The sequence below is a fragment of the Schistocerca cancellata genome, unplaced genomic scaffold, assembly GCF_023864275.1.
Source record: "Schistocerca cancellata isolate TAMUIC-IGC-003103 unplaced genomic scaffold, iqSchCanc2.1 HiC_scaffold_435, whole genome shotgun sequence".
In the NCBI taxonomy this organism is placed as follows: Eukaryota; Metazoa; Arthropoda; class Insecta; order Orthoptera; family Acrididae; genus Schistocerca; species Schistocerca cancellata.
The window spans coordinates 1-20,326 of record NW_026046452.1 but is presented as its reverse complement, the minus strand read 5'-3'; the positions used below and the strand labels follow the sequence as shown (position 1 = coordinate 20,326).

Genomic DNA, 20,326 nt, shown 5'->3' with positions numbered 1-20,326 from the left:
GAGGCGAGGCGAGGCGAAGCGTGGCGAGGCGAGGAAGCCCACATCGCTACCAGTGGACCCTCCAGCACGACACTGCCACACCCCGCACAGGCCCTCCGCTGAACACCAGGGACAAGATGCGTCCTCCGCTAGTGTCGAAGGCTGCACGCGCCCAGCGAATGACAGGGGGTGCAACGAGCAGCAGTGCGTCTCACACACGCGGCGGTGCGCCCGCCAATTCGGCCGTCACTCTGCTGGGACGCCGGGCGTGCCTCCCCGCGCCGTCCTCGAGGAACTGGCGGTTGCGGAAGGAAGCGCTTTCGTCAAATGCGGCCGAAAACTAACATTTTGTGTGTTGGGAGAAAAGCCGAACGCGAATTCTGCCGTGCTCCTACATTAGATGAGCGCCAACGGCCATACCATGATGAATACACCGGTTCTCGTCCGATCACCGAAGTTAAGCATCATCGGGCCCGGCTAGTACTTGGATGGGTGACCGCCTGGGAAACCCGGGTGCTGTTGGCTCCCTTACTGTTTTTTTTTTTTGTTATGTCGCCAGCCCAATTTTCAAACTACCTTTCTGTTGTGACAAAGATGCTTCCTTAAGCCTTTTAAACTACTGTAATGGAACGAAAATGCAGTAATTAACTCAGTTTGAGGGAGAATGTGCTAACCAAGTTTGCCAAGAAGACTTTGAAAACGACAAAACACTACGAATCGGCAGGTGATTTCTGAAATACGTCACCGCCTATTGTTGTGTAGGTGTGTTGAGTTCCAAATTTGATTTGTAACCACGAACTTATTCCTTAGTCGTCTCGTCTCGTCTCGTCTCGTCCCGCAGACGTTTGTCGTGCTTGCGCTGTCATATGGACCACGACCCGAGCGGCAGCGAGCGGCAGTCGAGCAAAGTCGGGACAAGTCGGGACGGGGACAGGGACAGGGATAGGAATGGTGCGAATGCACTGCAAACTACGCAGACACCTGGTGTGAGGCGAGGCGAGGCGAGGCGTGGCGAGGCGAGGAAGCCCACATCGCTACCAGTGGGCCCTCCAGCACGACACTGCCACACCCCGCACAGGCCCTCCGCTGAACACCAGGGACAAGATGCGTCCTCCGCTAGTGTCGAAGGCTGCACGCGCCCAGCGAATGACAGGGGGTGCAACGAGCAGCAGTGCGTCTCACACACGCGGCGGTGCGCCCGCCAATTCGGCCGTCACTCTGCTGGGACGCCGGGCGTGCCTCCCCGCGCCGTCCTCGAGGAACTGGCGGTTGCGGAAGGAAGCGCTTTCGTCAAATGCGGCCGAAAACTAACATTTTGTGTGTTGGGAGAAAAGCCGAACGCGAATTCTGCCGTGCTCCTACATTAGATGAGCGCCAACGGCCATACCATGATGAATACACCGGTTCTCGTCCGATCACCGAAGTTAAGCATCATCGGGCCCGGCTAGTATTTGGATGGGTGACCGCCTGGGAAACCCGGGTGCTGTTGGCTCCCTTACTGTTTTTTTTTTTTTGTTATGTCGCCAGCCCAATTTTCAAACTACCTTTCTGTTGTGACAAAGATGCTTCCTTAAGCCTTTTAAACTACTGTAATGGAACGAAAATGCAGTAATTAACTCAGTTTGAGGGAGAATGTGCTAACCAAGTTTGCCAAGAAGACTTTGAAAACGACAAAACACTACGAATCGGCAGGTGATTTCTGAAATACGTCACCGCCTATTGTTGTGTAGGTGTGTTGAGTTCCAAATTTGATTTGTAACCACGAACTTATTCCTTAGTCGTCTCGTCTCGTCTCGTCTCGTCCCGCAGACGTTTGTCGTGCTTGCGCTGTCATATGGACCACGACCCGAGCGGCAGCGAGCGGCAGTCGAGCAAAGTCGGGACAAGTCGGGACGGGGACAGGGACAGGGATAGGAATGGTGCGAATGCACTGCAAACTACGCAGACACCTGGTGTGAGGCGAGGCGAGGCGAGGCGTGGCGAGGCGAGGAAGCCCACATCGCTACCAGTGGGCCCTCCAGCACGACACTGCCACACCCCGCACAGGCCCTCCGCTGAACACCAGGGACAAGATGCGTCCTCCGCTAGTGTCGAAGGCTGCACGCGCCCAGCGAATGACAGGGGGTGCAATGAGCAGCAGTGCGTCTCACACACGCGGCGGTGCGCCCGCCAATTCGGCCGTCACTCTGCTGGGACGCCGGGCGTGCCTCCCCGCGCCGTCCTCGAGGAACTGGCGGTTGCGGAAGGAAGCGCTTTCGTCAAATGCGGCCGAAAACTAACATTTTGTGTGTTGGGAGAAAAGCCGAACGCGAATTCTGCCGTGCTCCTACATTAGATGAGCGCCAACGGCCATACCATGATGAATACACCGGTTCTCGTCCGATCACCGAAGTTAAGCATCATCGGGCCCGGCTAGTACTTGGATGGGTGACCGCCTGGGAAACCCGGGTGCTGTTGGCTCCCTTACTGTTTTTTTTTTTTGTTATGTCGCCAGCCCAATTTTCAAACTACCTTTCTGTTGTGACAAAGATGCTTCCTTAAGCCTTTTAAACTACTGTAATGGAACGAAAATGCAGTAATTAACTCAGTTTGAGGGAGAATGTGCTAACCAAGTTTGCCAAGAAGACTTTGAAAACGACAAAACACTACGAATCGGCAGGTGATTTCTGAAATACGTCACCGCCTATTGTTGTGTAGGTGTGTTGAGTTCCAAATTTGATTTGTAACCACGAACTTATTCCTTAGTCGTCTCGTCTCGTCTCGTCTCGTCCCGCAGACGTTTGTCGTGCTTGCGCTGTCATATGGACCACGACCCGAGCGGCAGCGAGCGGCAGTCGAGCAAAGTCGGGACAAGTCGGGACGGGGACAGGGACAGGGATAGGAATGGTGCGAATGCACTGCAAACTACGCAGACACCTGGTGTGAGGCGAGGCGAGGCGAGGCGTGGCGAGGCGAGGAAGCCCACATCGCTACCAGTGGGCCCTCCAGCACGACACTGCCACACCCCGCACAGGCCCTCCGCTGAACACCAGGGACAAGATGCGTCCTCCGCTAGTGTCGAAGGCTGCACGCGCCCAGCGAATGACAGGGGGTGCAACGAGCAGCAGTGCGTCTCACACACGCGGCGGTGCGCCCGCCAATTCGGCCGTCACTCTGCTGGGACGCCGGGCGTGCCTCCCCGCGCCGTCCTCGAGGAACTGGCGGTTGCGGAAGGAAGCGCTTTCGTCAAATGCGGCCGAAAACTAACATTTTGTGTGTTGGGAGAAAAGCCGAACGCGAATTCTGCCGTGCTCCTACATTAGATGAGCGCCAACGGCCATACCATGATGAATACACCGGTTCTCGTCCGATCACCGAAGTTAAGCATCATCGGGCCCGGCTAGTACTTGGATGGGTGACCGCCTGGGAAACCCGGGTGCTGTTGGCTCCCTTACTGTTTTTTTTTTTTGTTATGTCGCCAGCCCAATTTTCAAACTACCTTTCTGTTGTGACAAAGATGCTTCCTTAAGCCTTTTAAACTACTGTAATGGAACGAAAATGCAGTAATTAACTCAGTTTGAGGGAGAATGTGCTAACCAAGTTTGCCAAGAAGACTTTGAAAACGACAAAACACTACGAATCGGCAGGTGATTTCTGAAATACGTCACCGCCTATTGTTGTGTAGGTGTGTTGAGTTCCAAATTTGATTTGTAACCACGAACTTATTCCTTAGTCGTCTCGTCTCGTCTCGTCTCGTCCCGCAGACGTTTGTCGTGCTTGCGCTGTCATATGGACCACGACCCGAGCGGCAGCGAGCGGCAGTCGAGCAAAGTCGGGACAAGTCGGGACGGGGACAGGGACAGGGATAGGAATGGTGCGAATGCACTGCAAACTACGCAGACACCTGGTGTGAGGCGAGGCGAGGCGAGGCGTGGCGAGGCGAGGAAGCCCACATCGCTACCAGTGGGCCCTCCAGCACGACACTGCCACACCCCGCACAGGCCCTCCGCTGAACACCAGGGACAAGATGCGTCCTCCGCTAGTGTCGAAGGCTGCACGCGCCCAGCGAATGACAGGGGGTGCAACGAGCAGCAGTGCGTCTCACACACGCGGCGGTGCGCCCGCCAATTCGGCCGTCACTCTGCTGGGACGCCGGGCGTGCCTCCCCGCGCCGTCCTCGAGGAACTGGCGGTTGCGGAAGGAAGCGCTTTCGTCAAATGCGGCCGAAAACTAACATTTTGTGTGTTGGGAGAAAAGCCGAACGCGAATTCTGCCGTGCTCCTACATTAGATGAGCGCCAACGGCCATACCATGATGAATACACCGGTTCTCGTCCGATCACCGAAGTTAAGCATCATCGGGCCCGGCTAGTATTTGGATGGGTGACCGCCTGGGAAACCCGGGTGCTGTTGGCTCCCTTACTGTTTTTTTTTTTTTTTGTTATGTCGCCAGCCCAATTTTCAAACTACCTTTCTGTTGTGACAAAGATGCTTCCTTAAGCCTTTTAAACTACTGTAATGGAACGAAAATGCAGTAATTAACTCAGTTTGAGGGAGAATGTGCTAACCAAGTTTGCCAAGAAGACTTTGAAAACGACAAAACACTACGAATCGGCAGGTGATTTCTGAAATACGTCACCGCCTATTGTTGTGTAGGTGTGTTGAGTTCCAAATTTGATTTGTAACCACGAACTTATTCCTTAGTCGTCTCGTCTCGTCTCGTCTCGTCCCGCAGACGTTTGTCGTGCTTGCGCTGTCATATGGACCACGACCCGAGCGGCAGCGAGCGGCAGTCGAGCAAAGTCGGGACAAGTCGGGACGGGGACAGGGACAGGGATAGGAATGGTGCGAATGCACTGCAAACTACGCAGACACCTGGTGTGAGGCGAGGCGAGGCGAGGCGTGGCGAGGCGAGGAAGCCCACATCGCTACCAGTGGGCCCTCCAGCACGACACTGCCACACCCCGCACAGGCCCTCCGCTGAACACCAGGGACAAGATGCGTCCTCCGCTAGTGTCGAAGGCTGCACGCGCCCAGCGAATGACAGGGGGTGCAACGAGCAGCAGTGCGTCTCACACACGCGGCGGTGCGCCCGCCAATTCGGCCGTCACTCTGCTGGGACGCCGGGCGTGCCTCCCCGCGCCGTCCTCGAGGAACTGGCGGTTGCGGAAGGAAGCGCTTTCGTCAAATGCGGCCGAAAACTAACATTTTGTGTGTTGGGAGAAAAGCCGAACGCGAATTCTGCCGTGCTCCTACATTAGATGAGCGCCAACGGCCATACCATGATGAATACACCGGTTCTCGTCCGATCACCGAAGTTAAGCATCATCGGGCCCGGCTAGTACTTGGATGGGTGACCGCCTGGGAAACCCGGGTGCTGTTGGCTCCCTTACTGTTTTTTTTTTTTTTGTTATGTCGCCAGCCCAATTTTCAAACTACCTTTCTGTTGTGACAAAGATGCTTCCTTAAGCCTTTTAAACTACTGTAATGGAACGAAAATGCAGTAATTAACTCAGTTTGAGGGAGAATGTGCTAACCAAGTTTGCCAAGAAGACTTTGAAAACGACAAAACACTACGAATCGGCAGGTGATTTCTGAAATACGTCACCGCCTATTGTTGTGTAGGTGTGTTGAGTTCCAAATTTGATTTGTAACCACGAACTTATTCCTTAGTCGTCTCGTCTCGTCTCGTCTCGTCCCGCAGACGTTTGTCGTGCTTGCGCTGTCATATGGACCACGACCCGAGCGGCAGCGAGCTGCAGTCGAGCAAAGTCGGGACAAGTCGGGACGGGGACAGGGACAGGGATAGGAATGGTGCGAATGCACTGCAAACTACGCAGACACCTGGTGTGAGGCGAGGCGAGGCGAGGCGTGGCGAGGCGAGGAAGCCCACATCGCTACCAGTGGGCCCTCCAGCACGACACTGCCACACCCCGCACAGGCCCTCCGCTGAACACCAGGGACAAGATGCGTCCTCCGCTAGTGTCGAAGGCTGCACGCGCCCAGCGAATGACAGGGGGTGCAACGAGCAGCAGTGCGTCTCACACACGCGGCGGTGCGCCCGCCAATTCGGCCGTCACTCTGCTGGGACGCCGGGCGTGCCTCCCCGCGCCGTCCTCGAGGAACTGGCGGTTGCGGAAGGAAGCGCTTTCGTCAAATGCGGCCGAAAACTAACATTTTGTGTGTTGGGAGAAAAGCCGAACGCGAATTCTGCCGTGCTCCTACATTAGATGAGCGCCAACGGCCATACCATGATGAATACACCGGTTCTCGTCCGATCACCGAAGTTAAGCATCATCGGGCCCGGCTAGTATTTGGATGGGTGACCGCCTGGGAAACCCGGGTGCTGTTGGCTCCCTTACTGTTTTTTTTTTTTTGTTATGTCGCCAGCCCAATTTTCAAACTACCTTTCTGTTGTGACAAAGATGCTTCCTTAAGCCTTTTAAACTACTGTAATGGAACGAAAATGCAGTAATTAACTCAGTTTGAGGGAGAATGTGCTAACCAAGTTTGCCAAGAAGACTTTGAAAACGACAAAACACTACGAATCGGCAGGTGATTTCTGAAATACGTCACCGCCTATTGTTGTGTAGGTGTGTTGAGTTCCAAATTTGATTTGTAACCACGAACTTATTCCTTAGTCGTCTCGTCTCGTCTCGTCTCGTCCCGCAGACGTTTGTCGTGCTTGCGCTGTCATATGGACCACGACCCGAGCGGCAGCGAGCGGCAGTCGAGCAAAGTCGGGACAAGTCGGGACGGGGACAGGGACAGGGATAGGAATGGTGCGAATGCACTGCAAACTACGCAGACACCTGGTGTGAGGCGAGGCGAGGCGAGGCGTGGCGAGGCGAGGAAGCCCACATCGCTACCAGTGGGCCCTCCAGCACGACACTGCCACACCCCGCACAGGCCCTCCGCTGAACACCAGGGACAAGATGCGTCCTCCGCTAGTGTCGAAGGCTGCACGCGCCCAGCGAATGACAGGGGGTGCAACGAGCAGCAGTGCGTCTCACACACGCGGCGGTGCGCCCGCCAATTCGGCCGTCACTCTGCTGGGACGCCGGGCGTGCCTCCCCGCGCCGTCCTCGAGGAACTGGCGGTTGCGGAAGGAAGCGCTTTCGTCAAATGCGGCCGAAAACTAACATTTTGTGTGTTGGGAGAAAAGCCGAACGCGAATTCTGCCGTGCTCCTACATTAGATGAGCGCCAACGGCCATACCATGATGAATACACCGGTTCTCGTCCGATCACCGAAGTTAAGCATCATCGGGCCCGGCTAGTATTTGGATGGGTGACCGCCTGGGAAACCCGGGTGCTGTTGGCTCCCTTACTGTTTTTTTTTTTTTGTTATGTCGCCAGCCCAATTTTCAAACTACCTTTCTGTTGTGACAAAGATGCTTCCTTAAGCCTTTTAAACTACTGTAATGGAACGAAAATGCAGTAATTAACTCAGTTTGAGGGAGAATGTGCTAACCAAGTTTGCCAAGAAGACTTTGAAAACGACAAAACACTACGAATCGGCAGGTGATTTCTGAAATACGTCACCGCCTATTGTTGTGTAGGTGTGTTGAGTTCCAAATTTGATTTGTAACCACGAACTTATTCCTTAGTCGTCTCGTCTCGTCTCGTCTCGTCCCGCAGACGTTTGTCGTGCTTGCGCTGTCATATGGACCACGACCCGAGCGGCAGCGAGCGGCAGTCGAGCAAAGTCGGGACAAGTCGGGACGGGGACAGGGACAGGGATAGGAATGGTGCGAATGCACTGCAAACTACGCAGACACCTGGTGTGAGGCGAGGCGAGGCGAGGCGTGGCGAGGCGAGGAAGCCCACATCGCTACCAGTGGGCCCTCCAGCACGACACTGCCACACCCCGCACAGGCCCTCCGCTGAACACCAGGGACAAGATGCGTCCTCCGCTAGTGTCGAAGGCTGCACGCGCCCAGCGAATGACAGGGGGTGCAACGAGCAGCAGTGCGTCTCACACACGCGGCGGTGCGCCCGCCAATTCGGCCGTCACTCTGCTGGGACGCCGGGCGTGCCTCCCCGCGCCGTCCTCGAGGAACTGGCGGTTGCGGAAGGAAGCGCTTTCGTCAAATGCGGCCGAAAACTAACATTTTGTGTGTTGGGAGAAAAGCCGAACGCGAATTCTGCCGTGCTCCTACATTAGATGAGCGCCAACGGCCATACCATGATGAATACACCGGTTCTCGTCCGATCACCGAAGTTAAGCATCATCGGGCCCGGCTAGTATTTGGATGGGTGACCGCCTGGGAAACCCGGGTGCTGTTGGCTCCCTTACTGTTTTTTTTTTTTTGTTATGTCGCCAGCCCAATTTTCAAACTACCTTTCTGTTGTGACAAAGATGCTTCCTTAAGCCTTTTAAACTACTGTAATGGAACGAAAATGCAGTAATTAACTCAGTTTGAGGGAGAATGTGCTAACCAAGTTTGCCAAGAAGACTTTGAAAACGACAAAACACTACGAATCGGCAGGTGATTTCTGAAATACGTCACCGCCTATTGTTGTGTAGGTGTGTTGAGTTCCAAATTTGATTTGTAACCACGAACTTATTCCTTAGTCGTCTCGTCTCGTCTCGTCTCGTCCCGCAGACGTTTGTCGTGCTTGCGCTGTCATATGGACCACGACCCGAGCGGCAGCGAGCGGCAGTCGAGCAAAGTCGGGACAAGTCGGGACGGGGACAGGGACAGGGATAGGAATGGTGCGAATGCACTGCAAACTACGCAGACACCTGGTGTGAGGCGAGGCGAGGCGAGGCGTGGCGAGGCGAGGAAGCCCACATCGCTACCAGTGGGCCCTCCAGCACGACACTGCCACACCCCGCACAGGCCCTCCGCTGAACACCAGGGACAAGATGCGTCCTCCGCTAGTGTCGAAGGCTGCACGCGCCCAGCGAATGACAGGGGGTGCAACGAGCAGCAGTGCGTCTCACACACGCGGCGGTGCGCCCGCCAATTCGGCCGTCACTCTGCTGGGACGCCGGGCGTGCCTCCCCGCGCCGTCCTCGAGGAACTGGCGGTTGCGGAAGGAAGCGCTTTCGTCAAATGCGGCCGAAAACTAACATTTTGTGTGTTGGGAGAAAAGCCGAACGCGAATTCTGCCGTGCTCCTACATTAGATGAGCGCCAACGGCCATACCATGATGAATACACCGGTTCTCGTCCGATCACCGAAGTTAAGCATCATCGGGCCCGGCTAGTACTTGGATGGGTGACCGCCTGGGAAACCCGGGTGCTGTTGGCTCCCTTACTGTTTTTTTTTTTTTGTTATGTCGCCAGCCCAATTTTCAAACTACCTTTCTGTTGTGACAAAGATGCTTCCTTAAGCCTTTTAAACTACTGTAATGGAACGAAAATGCAGTAATTAACTCAGTTTGAGGGAGAATGTGCTAACCAAGTTTGCCAAGAAGACTTTGAAAACGACAAAACAGTACGAATCGGCAGGTGATTTCTGAAATACGTCACCGCCTATTGTTGTGTAGGTGTGTTGAGTTCCAAATTTGATTTGTAACCACGAACTTATTCCTTAGTCGTCTCGTCTCGTCTCGTCTCGTCCCGCAGACGTTTGTCGTGCTTGCGCTGTCATATGGACCACGACCCGAGCGGCAGCGAGCGGCAGTCGAGCAAAGTCGGGACAAGTCGGGACGGGGACAGGGACAGGGATAGGAATGGTGCGAATGCACTGCAAACTACGCAGACACCTGGTGTGAGGCGAGGCGAGGCGAGGCGTGGCGAGGCGAGGAAGCCCACATCGCTACCAGTGGGCCCTCCAGCACGACACTGCCACACCCCGCACAGGCCCTCCGCTGAACACCAGGGACAAGATGCGTCCTCCGCTAGTGTCGAAGGCTGCACGCGCCCAGCGAATGACAGGGGGTGCAACGAGCAGCAGTGCGTCTCACACACGCGGCGGTGCGCCCGCCAATTCGGCCGTCACTCTGCTGGGACGCCGGGCGTGCCTCCCCGCGCCGTCCTCGAGGAACTGGCGGTTGCGGAAGGAAGCGCTTTCGTCAAATGCGGCCGAAAACTAACATTTTGTGTGTTGGGAGAAAAGCCGAACGCGAATTCTGCCGTGCTCCTACATTAGATGAGCGCCAACGGCCATACCATGATGAATACACCGGTTCTCGTCCGATCACCGAAGTTAAGCATCATCGGGCCCGGCTAGTATTTGGATGGGTGACCGCCTGGGAAACCCGGGTGCTGTTGGCTCCCTTACTGTTTTTTTTTTTTTGTTATGTCGCCAGCCCAATTTTCAAACTACCTTTCTGTTGTGACAAAGATGCTTCCTTAAGCCTTTTAAACTACTGTAATGGAACGAAAATGCAGTAATTAACTCAGTTTGAGGGAGAATGTGCTAACCAAGTTTGCCAAGAAGACTTTGAAAACGACAAAACACTACGAATCGGCAGGTGATTTCTGAAATACGTCACCGCCTATTGTTGTGTAGGTGTGTTGAGTTCCAAATTTGATTTGTAACCACGAACTTATTCCTTAGTCGTCTCGTCTCGTCTCGTCTCGTCCCGCAGACGTTTGTCGTGCTTGCGCTGTCATATGGACCACGACCCGAGCGGCAGCGAGCGGCAGTCGAGCAAAGTCGGGACAAGTCGGGACGGGGACAGGGACAGGGATAGGAATGGTGCGAATGCACTGCAAACTACGCAGACACCTGGTGTGAGGCGAGGCGAGGCGAGGCGTGGCGAGGCGAGGAAGCCCACATCGCTACCAGTGGGCCCTCCAGCACGACACTGCCACACCCCGCACAGGCCCTCCGCTGAACACCAGGGACAAGATGCGTCCTCCGCTAGTGTCGAAGGCTGCACGCGCCCAGCGAATGACAGGGGGTGCAACGAGCAGCAGTGCGTCTCACACACGCGGCGGTGCGCCCGCCAATTCGGCCGTCACTCTGCTGGGACGCCGGGCGTGCCTCCCCGCGCCGTCCTCGAGGAACTGGCGGTTGCGGAAGGAAGCGCTTTCGTCAAATGCGGCCGAAAACTAACATTTTGTGTGTTGGGAGAAAAGCCGAACGCGAATTCTGCCGTGCTCCTACATTAGATGAGCGCCAACGGCCATACCATGATGAATACACCGGTTCTCGTCCGATCACCGAAGTTAAGCATCATCGGGCCCGGCTAGTACTTGGATGGGTGACCGCCTGGGAAACCCGGGTGCTGTTGGCTCCCTTACTGTTTTTTTTTTTTTGTTATGTCGCCAGCCCAATTTTCAAACTACCTTTCTGTTGTGACAAAGATGCTTCCTTAAGCCTTTTAAACTACTGTAATGGAACGAAAATGCAGTAATTAACTCAGTTTGAGGGAGAATGTGCTAACCAAGTTTGCCAAGAAGACTTTGAAAACGACAAAACACTACGAATCGGCAGGTGATTTCTGAAATACGTCACCGCCTATTGTTGTGTAGGTGTGTTGAGTTCCAAATTTGATTTGTAACCACGAACTTATTCCTTAGTCGTCTCGTCTCGTCTCGTCTCGTCCCGCAGACGTTTGTCGTGCTTGCGCTGTCATATGGACCACGACCCGAGCGGCAGCGAGCGGCAGTCGAGCAAAGTCGGGACAAGTCGGGACGGGGACAGGGACAGGGATAGGAATGGTGCGAATGCACTGCAAACTACGCAGACACCTGGTGTGAGGCGAGGCGAGGCGAAGCGTGGCGAGGCGAGGAAGCCCACATCGCTACCAGTGGGACCCTCCAGCACGACACTGCCACACCCCGCACAGGCCCCTCCGCTGAACACCAGGGACAAGATGCGTCCTCCGCTAGTGTCGAAGGCTGCACGCGCCCAGCGAATGACAGGGGGTGCAACGAGCAGCAGTGCGTCTCACACACGCGGCGGTGCGCCCGCCAATTCGGCCGTCACTCTGCTGGGACGCCGGCGTGCCTCCCCGCGCCGTCCTCGAGGAACTGGCGGTTGCGGAAGGAAGCGCTTTCGTCAAATGCGGCCGAAAACTAACATTTTGTGTGTTGGGAGAAAAGCCGAACGCGAATTCTGCCGTGCTCCCTACATTAGATGAGCGCCAACGGCCATACCATGATGAATACACCGGTTCTCGTCCGATCACCGAAGTTAAGCATCATCGGGCCCGGCTAGTACTTGGATGGGTGACCGCCTGGGAAACCCGGGTGCTGTTGGCTCCCTTACTGTTTTTTTTTTTTTGTTATGTCGCCAGCCCAATTTTCAAACTACCTTTCTGTTGTGACAAAGATGCTTCCTTAAGCCTTTTAAACTACTGTAATGGAACGAAAATGCAGTAATTAACTCAGTTTGAGGGAGGAATGTGCTAACCAAGTTTGCCAAGAAGACTTTGAAAACGACAAAAACACTACGAATCGGCAGGTGATTTCTGAAATACGTCACCGCCTATTGTTGTGTAGGTGTGTTGAGTTCCAAATTTGATTTGTAACCACGAACTTATTCCTTAGTCGTCTCGTCTCGTCTCGTCTCGTCCGCAGACGTTTGTCGTGCTTGCGCTGTCATATGGACCACGACCCGAGCGGCAGCGAGCGGCAGTCGAGCAAAGTCGGGACAAGTCGGGACGGGGACAGGGACAGGGATAGGAATGGTGCGAATGCACTGCAAACTACGCAGACACCTGGTGTGAGGCGAGGCGAGGCGAGGCGTGGCGAGGCGAGGAAGCCCACATCGCTACCAGTGGGCCCTCCAGCACGACACTGCCACACCCCGCACAGGCCCTCCGCTGAACACCAGGGACAAGATGCGTCCTCCGCTAGTGTCGAAGGCTGCACGCGCCCAGCGAATGACAGGGGGTGCAACGAGCAGCAGTGCGTCTCACACACGCGGCGGTGCGCCCGCCAATTCGGCCGTCACTCTGCTGGGACGCCGGGCGTGCCTCCCCGCGCCGTCCTCGAGGAACTGGCGGTTGCGGAAGGAAGCGCTTTCGTCAAATGCGGCCGAAAACTAACATTTTGTGTGTTGGGAGAAAAGCCGAACGCGAATTCTGCCGTGCTCCTACATTAGATGAGCGCCAACGGCCATACCATGATGAATACACCGGTTCTCGTCCGATCACCGAAGTTAAGCATCATCGGGCCCGGCTAGTATTTGGATGGGTGACCGCCTGGGAAACCCGGTGCTGTTGGCTCCCTTACTGTTTTTTTTTTTTTTGTTATGTCGCCAGCCCAATTTTCAAACTACCTTTCTGTTGTGACAAAGATGCTTCCTTAAGCCTTTTAAACTACTGTAATGGAACGAAAATGCAGTAATTAACTCAGTTTGAGGGAGAATGTGCTAACCAAGTTTGCCAAGAAGACTTTGAAAACGACAAAACACTACGAATCGGCAGGTGATTTCTGAAATACGTCACCGCCTATTGTTGTGTAGGTGTGTTGAGTTCCAAATTTGATTTGTAACCACGAACTTATTCCTTAGTCGTCTCGTCTCGTCTCGTCTCGTCCCGCAGACGTTTGTCGTGCTTGCGCTGTCATATGGACCACGACCCGAGCGGCAGCGAGCGGCAGTCGAGCAAAGTCGGGGACAAGTCGGGACGGGGACAGGGACAGGGATAGGAATGGTGCGAATGCACTGCAAACTACGCAGACACCTGGTGTGAGGCGAGGCGAGGCGAGGCGTGGCGAGGCGAGGAAGCCCACATCGCTACCAGTGGGCCCTCCAGCACGACACTGCCACACCCCGCACAGGCCCTCCGCTGAACACCAGGGACAAGATGCGTCCTCCGCTAGTGTCGAAGGCTGCACGCGCCCAGCGAATGACAGGGGGTGCAACGAGCAGCAGTGCGTCTCACACACGCGGCGGTGCGCCCGCCAATTCGGCCGTCACTCTGCTGGGACGCCGGGCGTGCCTCCCCGCGCCGTCCTCGAGGAACTGGCGGTTGCGGAAGGAAGCGCTTTCGTCAAATGCGGCCGAAAACTAACATTTTGTGTGTTGGGAGAAAAGCCGAACGCGAATTCTGCCGTGCTCCTACATTAGATGAGCGCCAACGGCCATACCATGATGAATACACCGTTCTCGTCCGATCACCGAAGTTAAGCATCATCGGGCCCGGCTAGTACTTGGATGGGTGACCGCCTGGGAAACCCGGGTGCTGTTGGCTCCCTTACTGTTTTTTTTTTTTTGTTATGTCGCCAGCCCAATTTTCAACTACCTTTCTGTTGTGACAAAGATGCTTCCTTAAGCCCTTTTAAACTACTGTAATGGAACGAAAATGCAGTAATTAACTCAGTTTGAGGGAGAATGTGCTAACCAAGTTTGCCAAGAAGACTTTGAAAACGACAAAACACTACGAATCGGCAGGTGATTTCTGAAATACGTCACCGCCTATTGTTGTGTAGGTGTGTTGAGTTCCAAATTTGATTTGTAACCACGAACTTATTCCTTAGTCGTCTCGTCTCGTCTCGTCTCGTCCCGCAGACGTTTGTCGTGCTTGCGCTGTCATATGGACCACGACCCGAGCGGCAGCGAGCGGCAGTCGAGCAAAGTCGGGACAAGTCGGGACGGGACAGGGACAGGGATAGGAATGGTGCGAATGCACTGCAAAACTACGCAGACACCTGGTGTGAGGCGAGGCGAGGCGAAGCGTGGCGAGGCGAGGAAGCCCACATCGCTACCAGTGGACCCTCCAGCACGACACTGCCACACCCCGCACAGGCCCTCCGCTGAACACCAGGGACAAGATGCGTCCTCCGCTAGTGTCGAAGGCTGCACGCGCCCAGCGAATGACAGGGGGTGCAACGAGCAGCAGTGCGTCTCACACACGCGGCGGTGCGCCCGCCAATTCGGCCGTCACTCTGCTGGGACGCCGGGCGTGCCTCCCCGCGCCGTCCTCGAGGAACTGGCGGTTGCGGAAGGAAGCGCTTTCGTCAAATGCGGCCGAAAACTAACATTTTGTGTGTTGGGAGAAAAGCCGAACGCGAATTCTGCCGTGCTCCTACATTAGATGAGCGCCAACGGCCATACCATGATGAATACACCGGTTCTCGTCCGATCACCGAAGTTAAGCATCATCGGGCCCGGCTAGTACTTGGATGGGTGACCGCCTGGGAAACCCGGGTGCTGTTGGCTCCCTTACTGTTTTTTTTTTTTGTTATGTCGCCAGCCCAATTTTCAAACTACCTTTCTGTTGTGACAAAGATGCTTCCTTAAGCCTTTTAAACTGACTGTAATGGAACGAAAATGCAGTAATTAACTCAGTTTGAGGGAGAATGTGCTAACCAAGTTTGCCAAGAAGACTTTGAAAACGACAAAACACTACGAATCGGCAGGTGATTTCTGAAATACGTCACCGCCTATTGTTGTGTAGGTGTGTTGAGTTCCAAATTTGATTTGTAACCACGAACTTATTCCTTAGTCGTCTCGTCTCGTCTCGTCTCGTCCCGCAGACGTTTGTCGTGCTTGCGCTGTCATATGGACCACGACCCGAGCGGCAGCGAGCGGCAGTCGAGCAAAGTCGGGACAAGTCGGGACGGGGACAGGGACAGGGATAGGAATGGTGCGAATGCACTGCAAACTACGCAGACACCTGGTGTGAGGCGAGGCGAGGCGAGGCGTGGCGAGGCGAGGAAGCCCACATCGCTACCAGTGGGCCCTCCAGCACGACACTGCCACACCCCGCACAGGCCCCTCCGCTGAACACCAGGGACAAGATGCGTCCTCCGCTAGTGTCGAAGGCTGCACGCGCCCAGCGAATGACAGGGGGTGCAACGAGCAGCAGTGCGTCTCACACACGCGGCGGTGCGCCCGCCAATTCGGCCGTCACTCTGCTGGGACGCCGGGGCGTGCCTCCCCGCGCCGTCCTCGAGGAACTGGCGGTTGCGGAAGGAAGCGCTTTCGTCAAATGCGGCCGAAAACTAACATTTTGTGTGTTGGAGAAAAGCCGAACGCGAATTCTGCCGTGCTCCTACATTAGATGAGCGCCAACGGCCATACCATGATGAATACACCGGTTCTCGTCCGATCACCGAAAGTTAAGCATCATCGGGCCCGGCTAGTATTTGGATGGGTGACCGCCTGGGAAACCCGGGTGCTGTTGGCTCCCTTACTGTTTTTTTTTTTTTGTTATGTCGCCAGCCCAATTTTCAAACTACCTTTCTGTTGTGACAAAGATGCTTCCTTAAGCCTTTTAAACTACTGTAATGGAACGAAAATGCAGTAATTAACTCAGTTTGAGGGAGAATGTGCTAACCAAGTTTGCCAAGAAGACTTTGAAAACGACAAAACACTACGAATCGGCAGGTGATTTCTGAAATACGTCACCGCCTATTGTTGTGTAGGGTGTGTTGAGTTCCAAATTTGATTTGTAACCACGAACTTATTCCTTAGTCGTCTCGTCTCGTCTCGTCTCGTCCCGCAGACGTTTGTCGTGCTTGCGCTGTCATATGGACCACGACCCGAGCGGCAGCGAGCGGCAGTCGAGCAAAGGTCGGGACAAGTCGGGACGGGGACAGGGACAGGGATAGGAATGGTGCGAATGCACTGCAAACTACGCAGACTACCTGGTGTGAGGCGAGGCGAGGCGAGGCGTGGCGAGGCGAGGAAGCCCACATCGCTACCAGTGGGCCCTCCAGCACGACACTGCCACACCCCGCACAGGCCCCTCCGCTGAACACCAGGGACAAGATGCGTCCTCCGCTAGTGTCGAAGGCTGCACGCGCCCAGCGAATGACAGGGGGTGCAACGAGCAGCAGTGCGTCTCACACACGCGGCGGTGCGCCCGCCAATTCGGCCGTCACTCTGCTGGGACGCCGGGCGGTGCCTCCCCGCGCCGTCCTCGAGGAACTGGCGGTTGCGGAAGGAAGCGCTTTCGTCAAATGCGGCCGAAAACTAACATTTGTGTGTGTTGGGAGAAAAGCCGAACGCGAATTCTGCCGGAACGCGAATTCTGCCGTGCTCCTACATTAGATGAGCGCCAACGGCCATACCATGATGAATACACCGGTTCTCGTCCGATCACCGAAGTTAAGCATCATCGGGCCCGGCTAGTACTTGATGGGTGACCGCCTGGGAAACCCGGGTGCTGTTGGCTCCCTTACTGGTTTTTTTTTTTTTTTGTTATGTCGCCAGCCCAATTTTCAAACTACCTTTCTGTTGTGACAAAGATGCTTCCTTAAGCCTTTTAAACTACTGTAATGGAACGAAAATGCAGTAATTAAACTCAGTTTGCGGGAGAATGTGCTAACCAAGTTTGCCAAGAAGACTTTGAAAACGACAAAACACTACGAATCGGCAGGTGATTTCTGAAATACGTCACCGCCTATTGTTGTGTAGGTGTGTTGAGTTCCAAATTTGATTTGTAACCACGAACTTATTCCTTAGTCGTCTCGTCTCGTCTCGTCTCGTCCCGCAGACGTTTGTCGTGCTTGCGCTGTCATATGGGACCACGACCCGAGCGGCAGCGAGCGGCAGTCGAGCAAAGTCGGGACAAGTCGGGACGGGGACAGGGGACAGGGATAGGAATGGTGCGAATGCACTGCAAACTACGCAGACACCTGGTGTGAGGCCGAGGCGAGGCGAGGCGTGGGCGAGGCGAGGGAAGCCCACATCGCTACCAGTGGGCCCTCCAGCACGACACTGCCACACCCCGCACAGGGCCCTCCGCTGAACACCAGGGACAAGATGCGTCCTCCGCTAGTGTCGAAGGCTGCACGCGCCCAGCGAATGACAGGGGGTGCAACGAGCAGCAGTGCGTCTCACACACGCGGCGGTGCGCCCGCCAATTCGGCCGTCACTCTGCTGGGGACGCCGGGCGTGCCTCCCCGCGCCGTCCTCGAGGAACTGGCGGTTGCGGAAGGAAGCGCTTTCGTCAAATGCGGCCGAAAACTAACATTTTGTGTGTTGGGAGAAAAGCCGAACGCGAATTCTGCCGTGCTCCTACATTAGATGAGCGCCAACGGCCATACCATGATGAATACACCGGTTCTCGTCCGATCACCGAAGTTAAGCATCATCGGGCCCGGCTAGTACTTGGATGGGTGACCGCCTGGGAAACCCGGGTGCTGTTGGCTCCCTTACTGTTTTTTTTTTTTTGTTATGTCGCCAGCCCAATTTCAAAACTACCTTTCTGTTGTGACAAAGATGCTTCCTTAAGCCTTTTAAACTACTGTAATGGAACGAAAATGCAGTAATTAACTCAGTTTGAGGGAGAATGTGCTAACCAAGTTTGCCAAGAAGACTTTGAAAACGACAAAACACTACGAATCGGCAGGTGATTTCTGAAATACGTCACCGCCTATTGTTGTGTAGGTGTGTTGAGTTCCAAATTTGATTTGTAACCACGAACTTATTCCTTAGTCGTCTCAGTCTCGTCTCGTCTCGTCCCGCAGACGTTTGTCGTGCTTGCGCTGTCATATGGACCACGACCCGAGCGGCAGCGAGCGGCAGTCCGAGCAAAGTCGGACAAGTCGGGACGGGGACAGGGACAGGGATAGGAATGGTGCGAATGCACTGCAAACTACGCAGACACCTGGTGTGAGGCGAGGCGAGGCGAGGCGTGGCGAGGCGAGGAAGCCCACATCGCTACCAGTGGGCCCTCCAGCACGACACTGCCACACCCCGCACAGGCCCTCCGCTGAACCACCAGGGACAAGATGCGTCCTCCGCTAGTGTCGAAGGCTGCACGCGCCCAGCGAATGACAGGGGGTGCAACGAGCAGCAGTGCGTCTCACACCACGCGGCGGTGCGCCCGCCAATTCGGCCGTCACTCTGCTGGGACGCCGGGCGTGCCTCCCCGCGCCGTCCTCGAGGAACTGGCGGTTGCGGAAGGAAGCGCCTTTCGTCAAATGCGGCCGAAAACTAACATTTTGTGTGTTGGGAGAAAAGCCGAACGCGAATTCTGCCGTGCTCCTACATTAGATGAGCGCCAACGGCCATACCATGATGAATACAACGGTTCTCGTCCGATCACCGAAGTTAAGCATCATCGGGCCCGGCTAGTACTTGGATGGGTGACCGCCTGGGAAACCCGGGTGCTGTTGGCTCCCTTACTGTTTTTTTTTTTTTTTGTTATGTCGCCAGCCCAAATTTCAAACTACCTTTCTGTTGTGACAAAGATGCTTCCTTAAGCCTTTTAAACTACTGTAATGGAACGAAAATGCAGTAATTAACCAGTTTGAGGGAGAATGTGCTAACCAAAGTTTGCCAAGAAGACTTTGAAAACGACAAAACACTACGAATCGGCAGGTGATTTCTGAAATACGTCACCGCCTATTGTTGTGTAGGTGTGTTGAGTTCCAAATTTGATTTGTAACCACGAACATATTCCTTAGTCGTCTCGTCTCGTCTCGTCTCGTCCCGCAGACGTTTGTCGTGCTTGCGCTGTCATATGGACCACGACCCGAGCGGCCAGCGAGCGGCAGTCGAGCAAAGTCGGGACAAGTCGGGACGGGGACAGGGACAGGGATAGGAATGGTGCGAATGCACTGCAAACTACGCAGACACCTGGTGTGAGGCGAGGCGAGGCGAGGCGTGGCGAGGCGAGGAAGCCCACATCGCTACCAGTGGGGCCCTCCAGGCACGACACTGCCACACCCCGCACAGGCCCTCCGCTGAACACCAGGGACAAGATGCGTCCTCCGCTAGTGTCGAAGGCTGCACGCGCCCAGCGAATGACAGGGGGTGCAACGAGCAGCAGTGCGTCTCACACCACGCGGCGGTGCGCCCGCCAATTCGGCCGTCACTCTGCTGGGACGCCGGGCGTGCCTCCCCGCGCCGTCCTCGAGGAACTGGCCGGTTGCGGAAGGAAGCGCTTTCGTCAAATGCGGCCGAAAACTAACATTTTGTGTGTTGGGAGAAAAGCCGAACGCGAATTCTGCCGTGCTCCTACATTAGATGAGCGCCAACGGCCATACCATGATGACTACACCGGTTCTCGTCCGATCACCGAAGTTAAGCATCATCGGGCCCGGCTAGTACTTGGATGGGTGACCGCCTGGGAAACCCGGGTGCTGTTGGCTCCCTTACTGTTTTTTTTTTTTGTTATGTCGCCAGCCCAATTTTCAAACTACCTTTCTGTTGTGACAAAGATGCTTCCTTAAGCCTTTTAAACTACTGTAATGGAACGAAAATGCAGTAATTAACTCAGTTTGAGGGAGAATGTGCTAACCAAGTTTGCCAAGAAGACTTTGAAAACGACAAAACACTACGAATCGGCAGGTGATTTCTGAAATACGTCACCGCCTATTGTTGTGTAGGTGTGTTGAGTTCCAAATTTGATTTGTAAACCACGAAACTTATTCCTTAGTCGTCTCGTCTCGTCTCGTCTCGTCCCGCAGACGTTTGTCGTGCTTGCGCTGTCATATGGACCACGACCCGAGCGGCAGCGAGCGGCAGTCGAGCAAAGTCGGGACAAGTCGGGACGGGGACAGGG

General features: G+C 55.0%; 21 non-coding genes across 21 annotated transcripts; all 21 read left to right on the top strand.

Annotated features, from left to right (window-relative positions):
• The first annotated feature begins 385 nt into the window (after window positions 1–385).
• On the top strand, window positions 386–504 carry LOC126125458 (5S ribosomal RNA). The gene has a single exon (XR_007526500.1). It is a non-coding gene; the product is annotated as a 5S ribosomal RNA (ribosomal RNA).
• An 848-nt stretch (window positions 505–1,352) lies between these two features.
• Window positions 1,353–1,471, top strand: LOC126125485 (5S ribosomal RNA). Its single transcript, XR_007526524.1, has one exon. It is a non-coding gene; the product is annotated as a 5S ribosomal RNA (ribosomal RNA).
• An 849-nt stretch (window positions 1,472–2,320) lies between these two features.
• On the top strand, window positions 2,321–2,439 carry LOC126125446 (5S ribosomal RNA). Its single transcript, XR_007526489.1, has one exon. It is a non-coding gene; the product is annotated as a 5S ribosomal RNA (ribosomal RNA).
• Window positions 2,440–3,287: 848 nt separating this feature from the next.
• On the top strand, window positions 3,288–3,406 carry LOC126125434 (5S ribosomal RNA). Its single transcript, XR_007526478.1, has one exon. It is a non-coding gene; the product is annotated as a 5S ribosomal RNA (ribosomal RNA).
• An 848-nt stretch (window positions 3,407–4,254) lies between these two features.
• Window positions 4,255–4,373, top strand: LOC126125484 (5S ribosomal RNA). Its single transcript, XR_007526523.1, has one exon. It is a non-coding gene; the product is annotated as a 5S ribosomal RNA (ribosomal RNA).
• An 851-nt stretch (window positions 4,374–5,224) lies between these two features.
• Window positions 5,225–5,343, top strand: LOC126125421 (5S ribosomal RNA). Its single transcript, XR_007526467.1, has one exon. It is a non-coding gene; the product is annotated as a 5S ribosomal RNA (ribosomal RNA).
• An 850-nt stretch (window positions 5,344–6,193) lies between these two features.
• LOC126125482 (5S ribosomal RNA) lies at window positions 6,194–6,312 on the top strand. Its single transcript, XR_007526521.1, has one exon. It is a non-coding gene; the product is annotated as a 5S ribosomal RNA (ribosomal RNA).
• An 849-nt stretch (window positions 6,313–7,161) lies between these two features.
• LOC126125481 (5S ribosomal RNA) lies at window positions 7,162–7,280 on the top strand. The gene has a single exon (XR_007526520.1). It is a non-coding gene; the product is annotated as a 5S ribosomal RNA (ribosomal RNA).
• An 849-nt stretch (window positions 7,281–8,129) lies between these two features.
• On the top strand, window positions 8,130–8,248 carry LOC126125480 (5S ribosomal RNA). Its single transcript, XR_007526519.1, has one exon. It is a non-coding gene; the product is annotated as a 5S ribosomal RNA (ribosomal RNA).
• An 849-nt stretch (window positions 8,249–9,097) lies between these two features.
• Window positions 9,098–9,216, top strand: LOC126125559 (5S ribosomal RNA). Its single transcript, XR_007526591.1, has one exon. It is a non-coding gene; the product is annotated as a 5S ribosomal RNA (ribosomal RNA).
• An 849-nt stretch (window positions 9,217–10,065) lies between these two features.
• Window positions 10,066–10,184, top strand: LOC126125479 (5S ribosomal RNA). Its single transcript, XR_007526518.1, has one exon. It is a non-coding gene; the product is annotated as a 5S ribosomal RNA (ribosomal RNA).
• An 849-nt stretch (window positions 10,185–11,033) lies between these two features.
• LOC126125547 (5S ribosomal RNA) lies at window positions 11,034–11,152 on the top strand. The gene has a single exon (XR_007526580.1). It is a non-coding gene; the product is annotated as a 5S ribosomal RNA (ribosomal RNA).
• Window positions 11,153–12,003: 851 nt separating this feature from the next.
• LOC126125535 (5S ribosomal RNA) lies at window positions 12,004–12,122 on the top strand. The gene has a single exon (XR_007526569.1). It is a non-coding gene; the product is annotated as a 5S ribosomal RNA (ribosomal RNA).
• An 850-nt stretch (window positions 12,123–12,972) lies between these two features.
• Window positions 12,973–13,090, top strand: LOC126125477 (5S ribosomal RNA). Its single transcript, XR_007526517.1, has one exon. It is a non-coding gene; the product is annotated as a 5S ribosomal RNA (ribosomal RNA).
• Window positions 13,091–13,941: 851 nt separating this feature from the next.
• On the top strand, window positions 13,942–14,059 carry LOC126125520 (5S ribosomal RNA). The gene has a single exon (XR_007526556.1). It is a non-coding gene; the product is annotated as a 5S ribosomal RNA (ribosomal RNA).
• An 849-nt stretch (window positions 14,060–14,908) lies between these two features.
• On the top strand, window positions 14,909–15,027 carry LOC126125523 (5S ribosomal RNA). The gene has a single exon (XR_007526558.1). It is a non-coding gene; the product is annotated as a 5S ribosomal RNA (ribosomal RNA).
• An 850-nt stretch (window positions 15,028–15,877) lies between these two features.
• LOC126125515 (5S ribosomal RNA) lies at window positions 15,878–15,997 on the top strand. Its single transcript, XR_007526551.1, has one exon. It is a non-coding gene; the product is annotated as a 5S ribosomal RNA (ribosomal RNA).
• An 872-nt stretch (window positions 15,998–16,869) lies between these two features.
• Window positions 16,870–16,987, top strand: LOC126125514 (5S ribosomal RNA). The gene has a single exon (XR_007526550.1). It is a non-coding gene; the product is annotated as a 5S ribosomal RNA (ribosomal RNA).
• Window positions 16,988–17,847: 860 nt separating this feature from the next.
• LOC126125415 (5S ribosomal RNA) lies at window positions 17,848–17,966 on the top strand. The gene has a single exon (XR_007526461.1). It is a non-coding gene; the product is annotated as a 5S ribosomal RNA (ribosomal RNA).
• An 853-nt stretch (window positions 17,967–18,819) lies between these two features.
• On the top strand, window positions 18,820–18,938 carry LOC126125491 (5S ribosomal RNA). Its single transcript, XR_007526529.1, has one exon. It is a non-coding gene; the product is annotated as a 5S ribosomal RNA (ribosomal RNA).
• Window positions 18,939–19,794: 856 nt separating this feature from the next.
• LOC126125464 (5S ribosomal RNA) lies at window positions 19,795–19,913 on the top strand. Its single transcript, XR_007526506.1, has one exon. It is a non-coding gene; the product is annotated as a 5S ribosomal RNA (ribosomal RNA).
• The last annotated feature ends 413 nt before the right edge of the window (window positions 19,914–20,326 follow it).